Source organism: Phyllostomus discolor, chromosome X (genome assembly GCF_004126475.2).
Source record: "Phyllostomus discolor isolate MPI-MPIP mPhyDis1 chromosome X, mPhyDis1.pri.v3, whole genome shotgun sequence".
NCBI lineage: Eukaryota > Metazoa > Chordata > Mammalia > Chiroptera > Phyllostomidae > Phyllostomus > Phyllostomus discolor.
Window position 1 is genome coordinate 11,212,778 of NC_050198.1, and position 13,293 is coordinate 11,226,070.

General features: G+C 41.4%; 1 long non-coding RNA gene across 1 annotated transcript; it reads left to right on the forward strand.

Annotated features, from left to right (window-relative positions):
- Nucleotides 1-10: 10 nt before the first annotated feature.
- On the forward strand, nucleotides 11-12,408 carry LOC118498468. Its single transcript, XR_004900957.1, has 4 exons — nucleotides 11-47; nucleotides 1,470-1,579; nucleotides 9,289-9,367; nucleotides 12,139-12,408. It is a non-coding gene; the product is annotated as an uncharacterized LOC118498468 (long non-coding RNA).
- The last annotated feature ends 885 nt before the right edge of the window (nucleotides 12,409-13,293 follow it).

The window sequence follows — 13,293 nt, forward strand, 5'->3', positions numbered from 1 at the left end:
AGAGAAGCATCAATTGGTTGCCACCTGGGATGGAACCCACAACCTAGGTATGTGCCCTGACCAGGAACTGATCCCACAGCCTTTCGGTTATGGGATGACACGCCAACTGACTGAGCCACCCCAGTCAGTGTGATGATGTATTTTAAGAATTTCAAAATGCTTCTGCAAATAAAATATTTTTACTCCACCTCAGGGGTACTAAATGGGAGGTGGTATTGGGGTGGCAGATTTTAGAAGCCCATGGTATTTTTTTGGTTGTCACAATAATTGGGGGGCATTACTAACATTTAAACGGTGGGTTAAGCCCAGTGACACTAAAATTGCAAATTGTCCCATGTTCCACGTATCCTTCTAACGTCCTGCTGAACCTTCACATAGGTGAAAATAAGCACCTAATTTTCCAGGAATGCAAATTGAAGGATGCTTGCACTTAACTATGCTTAGAACTTTCCAGGAGTTGTTTCCCATGTTGGGAAGTCATTACAAACCATCAGTACAGATTGCGTAATTTGTTGCCACTAAAGCACATCTGTGTCGGTCTGTGTCTTGAGCTGTCACTCACGGTGACGCTATGATTAGTATAAGCATCTGCCTACTTTGTGTTGTCTGCTAGCATTGCCGAGCATGAGGGTTTACATTTGGAGGTGCATGTTGTTTTATTATTAATTAGTTTCCTTTTATTTTTCCTTTCAACTAAGTCATTGCATAAATTTTTTTACAGTGATGTGTAGGATTATGTGGTATCACCTACAAATTTCTTTACAGGTTATTACAGGAGGACTAGTGAATATATATTATAAAAAGGATTGTTGGGTTTGAGACCACTGATCTAAATAACTATCCTTAGCATAATATGACAATACCATTTCTGTTTCCAAGGCCCACAGCATATCTGCGTATCATGTGACATCAGAGAGTGCCATATCATATTCCCTTGGCTTCAAGACTGTTAAAAGATCATTCATTTCTGCTCCAGTCAGTATAATTTGTGGTCTAAAATAATAATTGTATCCATCTCTTGATCAGTGCTTCCAGTTTTGTCATTTGTTCCTCAGAACATTTTGTGCCTTCCTGGAAAAAGGACATACTCAAAAAGTCCAGTGGATCAAATATTTAAGGCCACTATAAAATGAAGTGAACCCAAATCCTTGAGTTTAGAATTTTCCCCTGAGAAATTTGGAGGCAAACATTAATAAGAACATCTATTTTGTCTCATGCCATGCATATTGGCAATAAACACCCTGGTAAGAAAATAAGCAGTTGGTGCTATGTACATAGTAACAAGAAATAAACATATACTTGGAGCTGGATTCAAATATGAACCTGCAGATCATGTTGTCAACACAGTGAAGGAGAAAAAAAAAACGCATCATCAGCGAATAAACCTGTAATGAATATGCAGGGTTAACCTTTGGCCAGATTGCAAAGTACCTGGCTTTGTTTTCAGCACTTCCATCTTCTTTCTGCAGTGCCCTCTTCTTCCCTCGGCACCTCCCACAACCACAAGCCTGAGGCTCTGAGTCAACATGGAATTCACAAGCATTTTTGAGCTACTTCTACTGTAATGCCAAGCAACGTGGTAGGGATGATGAAATCTTTTTCTGACTTGAGGAAGTCTCCCTGTCGGGAGGAAAGGAGTCTGACTAACCTTTTTTTTTTTTTTCTTACTAACTCAAGGACTCTTTTAAATGTAGATGGGCTCTTTTTAGAGGTCAGGATAGTGGTTAACTTGGACAAGGGGGAGTGACTGGGAAGGGGCACTAGACTTCTGGGGAGCTGGTAATGTTGTATTTGTTTCTTTTATTGTGGTAAAAAGTATATGTCAGAAAATTAACCACCTTAACCATTTCTAAGTGTGCAGTTCAGTAGTGTTAAGTATATTCACACTGTCAAACATCTCCAGAACTTTTTCATCTCATGAAACTAAAACTGTACCCATTAAACACCAACTCCCCACTCTCCCTTCTTCCAGCCCCTAGGAACCACCATTCTACTTCCTATGTCTACGAATTTGTCTAGTTCAGATACCCTAATGTTATATTTTTTCTTGTGGGTGCTGGTTACATGGGTATGTTCACATTGGGAAAATTCACCTAGCTGTGCACTTATTAATTGGACACACTTCTATATGCATATTGTACTTCCAAAAAACAGTGTACTTTAAAAAAGTACATAAAGATAAAATTTTAAATTCATTCATTACTGACATTTCAACTAAGGTATTAGTAACTCACGATGTTAATGCTTCCCTGGGGTGTGTTAAAAGTTCCAGTTAGAGAAGGCAGTGCTTAACTCCAAGGAGTACTTGCTGAGGGCAGAACCTCCAAAGAGATGGCTTCAGACAGGCCCTCTTCAAATCTCACCAGATAACACAGCTCTGAGCCCCTTTATAGAGAATTCTGGTGCTGACCATCACAATCCCAAATCACTAAAACATGACACCCCAAATGAAAGCAGAAGGTGAAGAAAAAATTGTCCTTGAAGAGGTGAATGGAATTGGGAAGAGAGCCTATTGAAATAGAATTTTAGCCCTGGCTGATATCACTCAGTGGATTGAATGCTGGCCTGCGAACCAAAGGGTCACAGGTTCAGTTCTCAGTCAGGGCACATGCCTGGGTTATGGACCAGGTCCTTAGGGAGCACACGAGAGGCATCCACACATTGATGTTTCTCTTCCTCTCTTTCTCCCTTCTTCTCTCTCTAAAAATAAATAAATACAATCTTAAAAAAATAAAATTTTAGAAAGAACAAAAGAAAGTTGGAAGAAGAGAATCATGCAGGGTTGTCAGGTTTAGCAAAACAAAAATCAATACAGGGTACCCAATAAAATTTGAATTTCAGATAATCAAAAAGTAAGTTTTTTTATAGACTGAAAATACTATGAGTGATATTCAGTCTTTTTTTTTAAAGATTTCATTTATTTATTTTTAGAGAGAGGGGAAGGGAGGGAGAAAGAGAGGGAAACATCAATGTGTGCTTGCCTTTTGTACACCCCCCAGTGGGGTCCTGGCTCACAACCCAGGCATGTGCCCTGACTGGGAATCAAACCAGCAACCCTTTCCTTCGTAGGCTGGCACACAGTCCACTGAGTCACACTAGCTGGGGCTCAACAAGTAAGTTTTTAAAGTGTGAATATGTTCCTAGTAGTACATGGGACATACTTTTGTTCTAAAAATATATTCATCATTTATCTGAAATTCAAATTTCACTGGACATCCTGTATTTTCCCTGGCAATCTGAGATGCAAAGGAAGAAGGAAGGAGATATACGGGCACTGACACGCCCCCCCCCCCAGTTGAAAATCTGCGTATAACTTTTGATTCCCTCAGAAAACTTAACTATTAATAGCCTACTGTTGACCTGAAGCCTTACAGATAACATAAACAGTCAACACATACGGTATTTTGTATATTTAAGTATTATATATTGTATTCTTAACAATAAAATAAGCTAGAGAAAATAAAATGTTATTAAAATCATAAGGGAGAGAAAATAAATTTATTGTATGTACTGATAAACACTGATGTAAAACTAGACCCACACACTTCAAACCCATACTGTTCAAGAGACAACTGTAGTTATAGGGAACATGAAAAATGTGTTTTCAATACAGGAAACTATCCCAAAGCCAAAGTCTCTGACAAGTACCTAGTATTGGATAACAGTCCCTTTCCTAAATGAGGGAAAGAACTTTCCACACTAGGAATCAGATTTTGCAATTAAGAAAGAATTAGGGGACTTTTCTTTACAAAATTTCTTTTACTTATTTATCTTTAGAGAGAAGGGAAGGGAGGGAGAAAGAGAGGGAGAGAAACATCAATGTGTGGTTGCCTCTTGCATGCCCCCCACTGGGGACCTTGCCTGCAACCCAGGCATTTGCCCTGACTGGGAATTGAACTGGCGACCCTTTGGTTCATAGGCCAGCACTCAAGCCACTGAGCCACACCAACCAGGGCTAGTTAGGGGACTTTTCTTGAATGTCTTGCTAGAGGTTCAGAGTTTAAACCAAATCCTAACCCATTCACTGTTTTTCAGAGAGCTGGCTGACAAAAACTGCCTAGGATAGTGGTGTGTGAGCTAGAGACAGGAAGACAAAAGACTTCTCATGAAAGGCTTAGTACCTAGTAGTAGCTTGTCTCATCAGTTTTCATCTGAAGAAATCCTTGGTGTGTATTACTAGGGATTGCCATCAAAAGTAGTACATTAGCACTGGTGGGGAAAATAAATTCCTAAACACTCTGCCCTCCTTATTCATCAAAGCAAAAGCATGTGAAATTTACTCAAGGTGAATGAGGGCAGTTACTCTGGGAGAGTTGGTCTTACCATACAATTTCTGATTCTCTTTGAAGCCCTGTAGTTAAACCCTTCTCATTCTGAGTCAGCAGAAGGGATCATCAGGCTAGATCAGTGAAAGTCCTGAAGCTCATTGTTTAAAAGAAATAATTTTTAAAATTGCAAGTATATAACGATGGTTAAATAATTAATAAAATTACTCTTGAGGGGTGTCCAACCTGTGGCTCACGGGCTGCATGCAACCCAGGATGGCTTTGAATGTGGCCCAACACAAAATCATAAATTTACTTAAAACATGATGAGATTTTTCTGTCTGTGATTACATGTCACAATGTATTAAGTGTGAGGCCCAAGACAACTCTTTTTCTTCCAGTGTGGCCCAGAGATGCCAAAAGGTTGGGCACCCCTGCAAGACTGAGGTTCTCCAAGGCCTGTTTTATTTTAATTATATTTATTTATTTTTAGAGTGAGGGGAAGGGAGGGAGAGAAACATTGATGTAAGAGAGAAACATCCATCACCTCTCATATGTGCCCCAACCAGGGACCAAACCTGCCACCCAGGCATGTGCCCTGACTGGGAATGAACCAGCAACCTTTTGCCTTACTGAACAATGCCCAGCCACTGAGCCACACCAGTCAGGGCTGCAAGGCCTATTTTAATGATTTTAAAATCAGAAGTATAGTTGCATGTGGTTAAAAGCAAATGTCCTTTCAACAGTTTGCCCCTAGGGATAGGTAAACTACATATATGTTCTATGATCTTCTTATACCATTAATTGCTTAGTAAGCTTTTCTTTCATTGAGTGAAATAAACTTTGATCTAGTTCAGGTTCCATTATTATAAAACCTTAAGACAATGAAGACTGAATTTAATATAGGGAAGCTGCATCTATGAGTGTTATCAACTGGATATGTAGAATCTTGATTGATACCTTTTATGGCCTTATGAAACTGTCAACAGCCCTGACCTGTATGTCCTTCGGTGTTTTCTCTAGGTGTTCATACCTCAGCTACTCATCTACCAAATGAGGGGGTGGACCAGCTGACTTCTACCCTCTAAGCTCTAAACTTTCATGACTAGATTACATGAATGGCGTGTCCATCTCAGAGATAGATGACAGAGCAATTTACTTAGACCTTTTCTTGGTGGTGGTTTTATTTTAATAAATCAAGGTAAGAAGAGTGTACAAAAAGTGTTTTTCAATTCCTTCTTGTCCTCTTAGAAATCTTTGGCCTTGCCAGGTAGCAAAGTTGATTAGACCAATGTTCTGGTACACCAAGGTTGGCGGTTCGATCCCTGGTTCAATACAAGAAGCAACCAACGAAGGCATGAATAGGTGGAAGAACAAATCAATGTTTCTCTCTCTCTCTCTCTTACCAATAAATTTTTAAAAATTAGAAATTTTTCTCTCATGAGTAAAATAATCAAGACTTGGAAAAAAAACAGAATGTCCATAAAGCAGTAGCCTCTAGATGGGATCACGGATTAAAGAAATGAAAGTTGGTTACTGCAAGGAGAGAAGATGCCATGAGAGAAAACATGCCTGTCTTTGCTTCCACAAAAATCCAGATCATGCTTGTTGGAAGCAAGAGATTCACTCCTACTTGGTACCCCAGTGATGCCAGAAGCAACATCTTCTGTTTGATTTCTATAACTTTCAGAAAAAGCATGTAAGGGCAACTATACCACAAAACAAGACTGGTCTGGAGGTAGCACTTCAGAATAAAACATTCTCAGTCTTAAGAGTATTCATACCTTGCCCTGCCTGGTGTGGCCCAGTGGATTGAGTGCTGGCCTGCAAATCAGGGGGTCACTGATTTGATTCCCAGGCAGGGCACATGCCTGGGCTGTAGGCCAGGACCCTTGTGGGGGGTATGCAAGAGGCAACCACACATTGATGTTTCTCTCCCTCTCTTTCTCCCTCCCTTCCCTCTTTCTAAAATAAATAAATAAACTCTTTTAAAAACAAGGATATTTATACCAATTAAATCAAGTGTTTAAGATGCAAATTATTTGTATCATGAAACCCTTTTTGTTTCCTCATTGCTAAATGAGTGTTCTTCTAAAAAAGAGACTTTATTTATTTATTTATTTATTTAAGAGAGCTGAAGGGAAGGAGAAAGAGAGGGGGAAAATCATCAATCAGTTGCCTCTTGCACACCCCCAATGTGGGACCTGGCCCATGACCCAGGCATGTACCCTGATTGGGATTCAAACTAGCACAGGCCAGTGCTCAATCCACTAACCACACCAGCCAGTGGTAAGAGCACTTTCTGTACACTGTTTTACAAATTATAAATGTATCTAAAAATACATTCAACCACAGCCTCTTGCTAAAACTCTCCCACCTGAGACACCTTGTGGCTACCCCGTCATCTAGTTTATGGAGAATTCGAGAGCTCAGAAGGGAGCCTTGGAGTTGGGAAGGTAGTTTTGCATCAAACAAGGCAATGTCACTTCAGCTGCTTCACTGGACCTCATCCCTGTCCTGTTCCATGGTTCTGCCTTCCACCAAGGGGACAGGGATCTGGGTATGTGTATGTGGACACTATGGAGTATACGTGCACACTGAAGGACAGACTAATTGAAACTGTTTACAAGAGGATCTCAGAGAGTTATCATGTCTTCAGTAAGACGATGTGTGTGGAATATGTATGGTGTATGATATTTTGTAGCAGAGTTCAGAATTTGTTCCAGAAAACTTTGCAAAACTTTTACCCTACTGGGCATGGGAGGTGTGGTAGGCTGAATAATATCCCCTCCCCCAAAGCTGTTCACATCCTAATCCCTGGAACCTGTGAATGTTACCTCATATGGATAAAGGGACTTTGCTGATATGATTAAGGGTCACATGGGGTGAGGGGGGGTGGTTAAGGATTAAGATGGGGAGATGATCCTGGATTATCTAGATGCGCCCAATGTAATCACCAAGGTTCTCATGGGAGGGAGTTAGGAGAGTCAGAGAAGGAGATGTGATGATAGAAGCAGAGATCAGAGTGATGCACAGTCATGAGCCAAGGAACCTAGGCAGCCTCCAGAAGTTGGAAAAGGAAAGAAAATTCTCCTTTACAGCTTCCAGAAGGAATGCACCACTGCCAACTCCTTGATTATAGGACTTTTGACCTTCAGAACTATAAAAGAATAAATTTGTGTTTTATGCCCCCAAGCTTATGGCAATTTGTTATAGCAGCAATAGGAAATTAATACAGGAGGACTCAACAGGGTGTTTTCAACTTGACGAGTATGGTTTAGTGAGCAAGAATGTTGGAGTAACAACTGGTGGGAATTTTCAAAGAGTCGGTTACTGTACAGGTTTTTCTTAAGAGCCTACTATCAGCTTGGAACTGAGTTGGTTCCACAACTGAGCTGAACTCAGTGGTGGACAAATAGCCATGGGCTCTGCTGATGTGGAACTTACAGCCACAAGAGGAAGACTGGCATTAAACCAAAAATTGCTATTAATTAACTTCAAGAGTACAATGTGCTATAAAAGGAATACTGTGTGATGCTATGAGAGTGATTAAAAGGAGACCTAGTCCATCTGAATGGTCAGGGAAGGTTTTCCTGAGGATGTTTAAGGCAGACTCTAAGGATGAGCAGGAGTTAACTGTCTCAGGTTGGTGGGGGTGGGAAGAGTCTTTCAGACAGGAGGAAGAGTATTTCCAAAAGCTCTAGGCAGACAAAACATGGCATTTTAAGGAGATAAAATAAATGCAGTATTGTTGGAGCAGACTAAGTAAGAGCTAGTGCTGTATAAGAGGAAATGGAGGGGTGACTAGGAGCTAGACTAGGCAGGGCCTTCTAGGCCATTGAAGGAGAGTGTCATGGCCATATTTACCTTTCAAAAGATCACTTAGACTGCAGTAGATGACAGAGTGGAGTGAGGGGCAAGAGAAGATGCTGGGAGACCAGTTCTAAGGGCACTGCAATAGCCCAGGTGAGAAAAATGGTAGCCCTGGCCAGGATGGTAACAACTGTTAGGATGGAGAGAAGTAGAAGGATTTAAGAGACATAGAGGACAGAATCAAAAGACTTGGTGATTGACACAATGTGAGAGGTTACAGAAAGGGAGGTATCAAGAATGAAGTCTAGGCTCTTAGTTTAAGCAACCTGCTCAGCAGAGCTACCATTTTCTAAGGATGGGAATAATACTGGAAGAGAAGAATTTTGGGCGGGAAGATCATGAGAATAATTTTGACATGTACAGCTTGAGGGGGTCACTGAGACATTCCAGTGGAAGTGCCAAGTAGGCATGTATAGGGGCAGGAGATTCAAGTTTGGGAGTCAGAAATTTAATGGTAAGTGAGGCCATGTGGGTAGTGGAGATTGCCTAGGAAGAGAGAAGCAAGTAAGAGGAAGGCCTAGGAAAGAGCTCTAAGGAACCCTAAGATGAAGCAAACCTGGAAATGAGTAGCAAGCAGGAAGAAAAACAAGGAGGGAGTGGAGCCACTAAATTCAAAGGAACAGAGAGTTTTGCAACAAGGAGAAAGTGACCATGAGGTCAAGGAAAATAAGGACTAAAAAGTATCCCTTGTTCGTGAAAATCATTGGTGACCACATGAATTTGATGGGGGGAGGGATGGGAACAGAACTTAGTAATTGTCATCTCTTCTGAGTGTTTCTGGCAGTCGTTAGAACAGGGTCTTCTGGAAAAGCCACATGGCAGTGAGAAGTCCACCACAAAATTGCACATGTACTTTGCCCTCATGGAAAGCAAAATGTAGGTGGTGGACAGGACTCCAGATCTTCACTGCACTTCTTTGTTCACTTGTCTCCTTGGCCAGGATTACTCCACCACTTGCTCTACCTCTTAGCTCCCTAGTCCTCGCTTGCTGCCATCTTGGGCTCCAGCCTTGGTTATTCTGAGACTTGAACCATGAACTCACCCTCTCTTTCTCTTTCTTCCTTTCATTTTCCTAGTGTTATTAGAGAGATTTTGTGTTTCCACGCAATTTGAGTTAATCAACATTTTATTGCAACTGTTTCTTATCCAGCGTGTATGTATGCAGTAGCTCTTCACCAGGGACATGCATGGCCAGTCCTGTGAGCAAAGGACACAAGGATATTAGGTAGGTGAGTTCAGGGAGAAGTTTAAGGGGGGCGCAGGATATTGTAAGTATTTTACCTCATGAGGAGCCTGGAAGGCTATTGGAAAAGCCAGAAGAGTTGCCACAGGTTGAAGATTTAAATGATGGGAAGAGAAAATGTTCCTTTACTTTTTTTGCCTACTGAAGTTCAGCTTATACCTAATTCAGATGGAGTTCCTTGACCATGACTATGAGGTATATATAGGAATCCAACTTTCTCTGCCCCATGAAGCAACAGAGCATAACAATGGGAATAGGAACAGGTATTCCTCAGGTCATGCTGCCAAACAAAACTTACCCAAGACAAAAGTGACTTTCTCACTGAAACCAAAGTGACGACAGGAATTCTGAGAAGAAGAAAAAATGCAGTGAAAGAATGAAGCCATTTTGAGGGGAAGTAATACATGAAGAAAAGGGTTATACAGGGAGTTATACAGGGAGAAAAAGAATACAGTTCTGGCTTATGAAATAAGCTTGAGTGCTGAAACAATAATTGGAGTAATTGGCAAATAATATCAGAGTTCTGAGCTCAGTTTTGAACACAAACATCGCTTTTTGCAAACTTGGGGGTGGTTTCCCCCCTTTCATTATTTCCTTTGCTCTTCAGATTTGGAAATTATTCTCTGAAGTAAAACAAAATTATTTTCTCTCATTTTCTGGAAAGCGCTGGTCCTAACTCTTCCCTTGGGATCTCTTGAATAAGTTAGTACTTAAGAAATGATAGCCGCGGGTGACTACACTGACATCAATAAATAATTGAGTATTGTAGTCAGAGTTCTTCTCATACACTCATGATCTCCTTTTTAGAGATCAGCTGAAGTCCAGCCCTCTCACTTTACATATGAGGAACTGGGCATGGAAAGATGAAGCAATTTTCCCAAAACCACAGAGCTAGTTTGTGGCAGATGTAGGCCTGGAACTTCAAGGTCAGGTGTCAACGAGGCTATGCTGTCATGCTCAAATATATCGGAACAGCAGCAGCCCCCATAACTGAAAGCTTCCTGAGGCCAGGAGGGCACCATCTCCAGTTCTCACAACAAACCTTTAAAGGAGGCTTTAGCACTCCCATTTTCTAATGAGAAAACCAAAGCTCTAAGAGGTTAGATAATTCACCTGAGACCACACAGACAGTAAATAATATGGAACAGTCTGATCTTGAGGGAAGACAAGGAGGGATTATCAGTATCTAGGGATGATCCTGCACCTCAGCAGGAACAGGTGATGGCCTGGCCTGGTGTCATGAGGAATGCCTAAAGGCCTACAACCACCAAAATTATCAACCCAACTCCTTGGCCATGGTGCCTAAAGGTTGCACTTGGAGCTACTGCTAGGAAACAACAGAGTCTTGAGGGAATGGGACCCTGAAGAGTTATGTTTTGTTGGGAAGGGAAACTATAAGAAGCAAGGAGAACTTTTCAGGCCCAGTAGGATGATACCAGTCATGTGGAGGCAGCATGAAGAGAAGGGGTCTCTGAAGAAAGAATCGATACTGCCCAGCTCAGACTGGTATTTAGAATGAGGTTGGGTCTTTGAGCCCCTAACTGGGTGGAGGTGCTTGTGGAGCTTGATAGCACACATTTATAGAACTTGATCAATATGCTGTGACTGTATTATTTTTGGAGGGTGTCCATAATTACATACAACTGAATTAATAATAGCCCTAGGCTCAAGATACACAGGCCCATGCATGGTTCTCTTTTAAAATAAATACATAAATAATATGAACACCCATGAACTCAACACCCAAACCCCAAACTAGAACAGTCGATGGAGCTGTCTGACAATCCCAAACTTTGAAGAGGACGATATAGATTAACATCTCTTATTCATCCATGGGAGTATAAATTGGATTAATCAAGTTGCATTATCTCAGAGTGTTAAACATTCTTACAGAATCCATAAGCCTGTCCAAAAATAACATTCACATCAACACTGGTTACTATTTGTATTCACTAGCTAAATAACTAAAAAGAAGGAAGGAAGGAGAGAGAGAAATGAAAAAGTACAAGCAGCCTAAATTACTCCTATGCCTACACACATAATATAAAATAAATCTTTGTAATATAATACAATACTAAGTGCAAAAAGCCAGTTGCAAAAGTCTTCTTACAGCTCAGTACTCTTATTCTGAAGTTCCACACAATAGAAATGAAATAATGGAAGCATACATATGTGCATGATAAAGTAATTGTTTGTAAAAGCCAGGAAAGGATACAATTTTGGGTAGTATACACAGGGGGCCAAAAGTGCTAAGAAAATGCCTCATTCTCCACCCCCACAGGAATGGGTGGACAGATACCGCAGCTCCCTTGCCTCTCTGGCTAGGAGAACACAGACGTGTGTCAGGAGCTTCCAAGAGCTCCCCAGTGGGGTGCAGCTGCAGTGACCTGTGGAGTAACTTGCCTGATTGCAAGCCCTCTGATAGCTGATGTCCCTGCACCCTGGTGTTGTTTGCTTGGCATCATCTCACAAATAAGCGACTTGCACCCACTCTGCTCTGGGGAAAAATCCAAATTAATCTCATATCTAAGATCTTAATGATGACACTTTTAGCTTGAACATGGAACTCTGGAAACATTCATGGAAGAGCCAGTTTTAAATGTTGAAAGTAGGAGCTCACCTAGGTGCTTTTACTAACAATCCAATATTATATGTCATCCAGGTATGAGCTAGGGGTCCTTATGCTGCCAGGGACTGAAGTTAAGTGTCCTTTCCTGCTCTCATTCTCTTTTTTGTCTGTCCCCACCCCACCCTCAGATCCTACAGTCCACCACAGTCCTCAGCAGTCCCCAGGATTTCTGCTGGAACTATGTTCTCTGAGATACCTCTGCCATTTGGCTCTTCTTCCTGCATATCTGCTGCTGAACTGGACAACCCCTTCACTGGAATCCGCCAGGAATAAATCACCCCAAACAAGCATTTGTGAATGAAGTACCAGTTACAAAATTGGTGGGGCCCTGGCCCGGTGGCTCAGTTGGTTGGAGCATCATCCCCATGCACCAAAAGTTTGCAGGTTTGATCTCTGGTCCCAGCGTGTATGGGAGACAACAGATTAATGTTTCTCTCTCATACTGATGTCTCTCTGTCTCCCTTCCTCTCTCTCTAAAATCAATAAATATATCCTCAGGTGGAGAACATTATGCTAAGTGAAATAAGCCAGTCAGAGAAATACAAATACCATATGATCTCACTCATATATGGAATCTAGTGAACAAACTGACAAGCAGAGACAGACATAGACTTAGAGCAGGCTGACAGCTGAGGAGGGAAGGGTAGAGGGTGGAGGGATTATGCAAAAAGGAAAAAGTACTATGGACAGGGACAACAGTTCTGAAGGGGAAAGTGGGTATAAGGGGACTAAATGGTAATGGAAAAATACAATAAAAACAAAATTGGTTTTATTTTTTATATTTATTTATTTGTAGAGAGAGGGGAAGGGAGCAAGAAAGAGAGGGGGAGAAACATCAATCTGTGGTTGCCCCTCACGCCACCTCCCTCACTGGGGACCTGGCTTGCAACCCTGGCATGTGCCCCAATTGGGGATCAAACTGGTGATCCTTTGGTTTGTGGGCCAGCACTCAATCCACTGAGCTACACCAGCCAGGGCTAGTTTTATTTATTTTTTAAATGAGGCTTGTCTATGGGAAGCAATTTCAATTTTAGAGGACATGTCTCCTCCCACTTTTTGTTTCGGCATCACTTCCTCTGCTTGTTTAGGTTTTCAAGTCATGGCAGACAGAAAAGCTTTGGCAACTGAATAAAACCCCGAACAATTATTCAGTGTTGCATTTACTGGCTCTACCATACTTCAGTAGCTGACCTTGGGCAAGTTACATAGCTTCTTTCAGCCTTGGTTTTCTCATCTGTAAGTTGGTATACTCATGTGTGTTTTGCAGGATCACTGTATCTAAC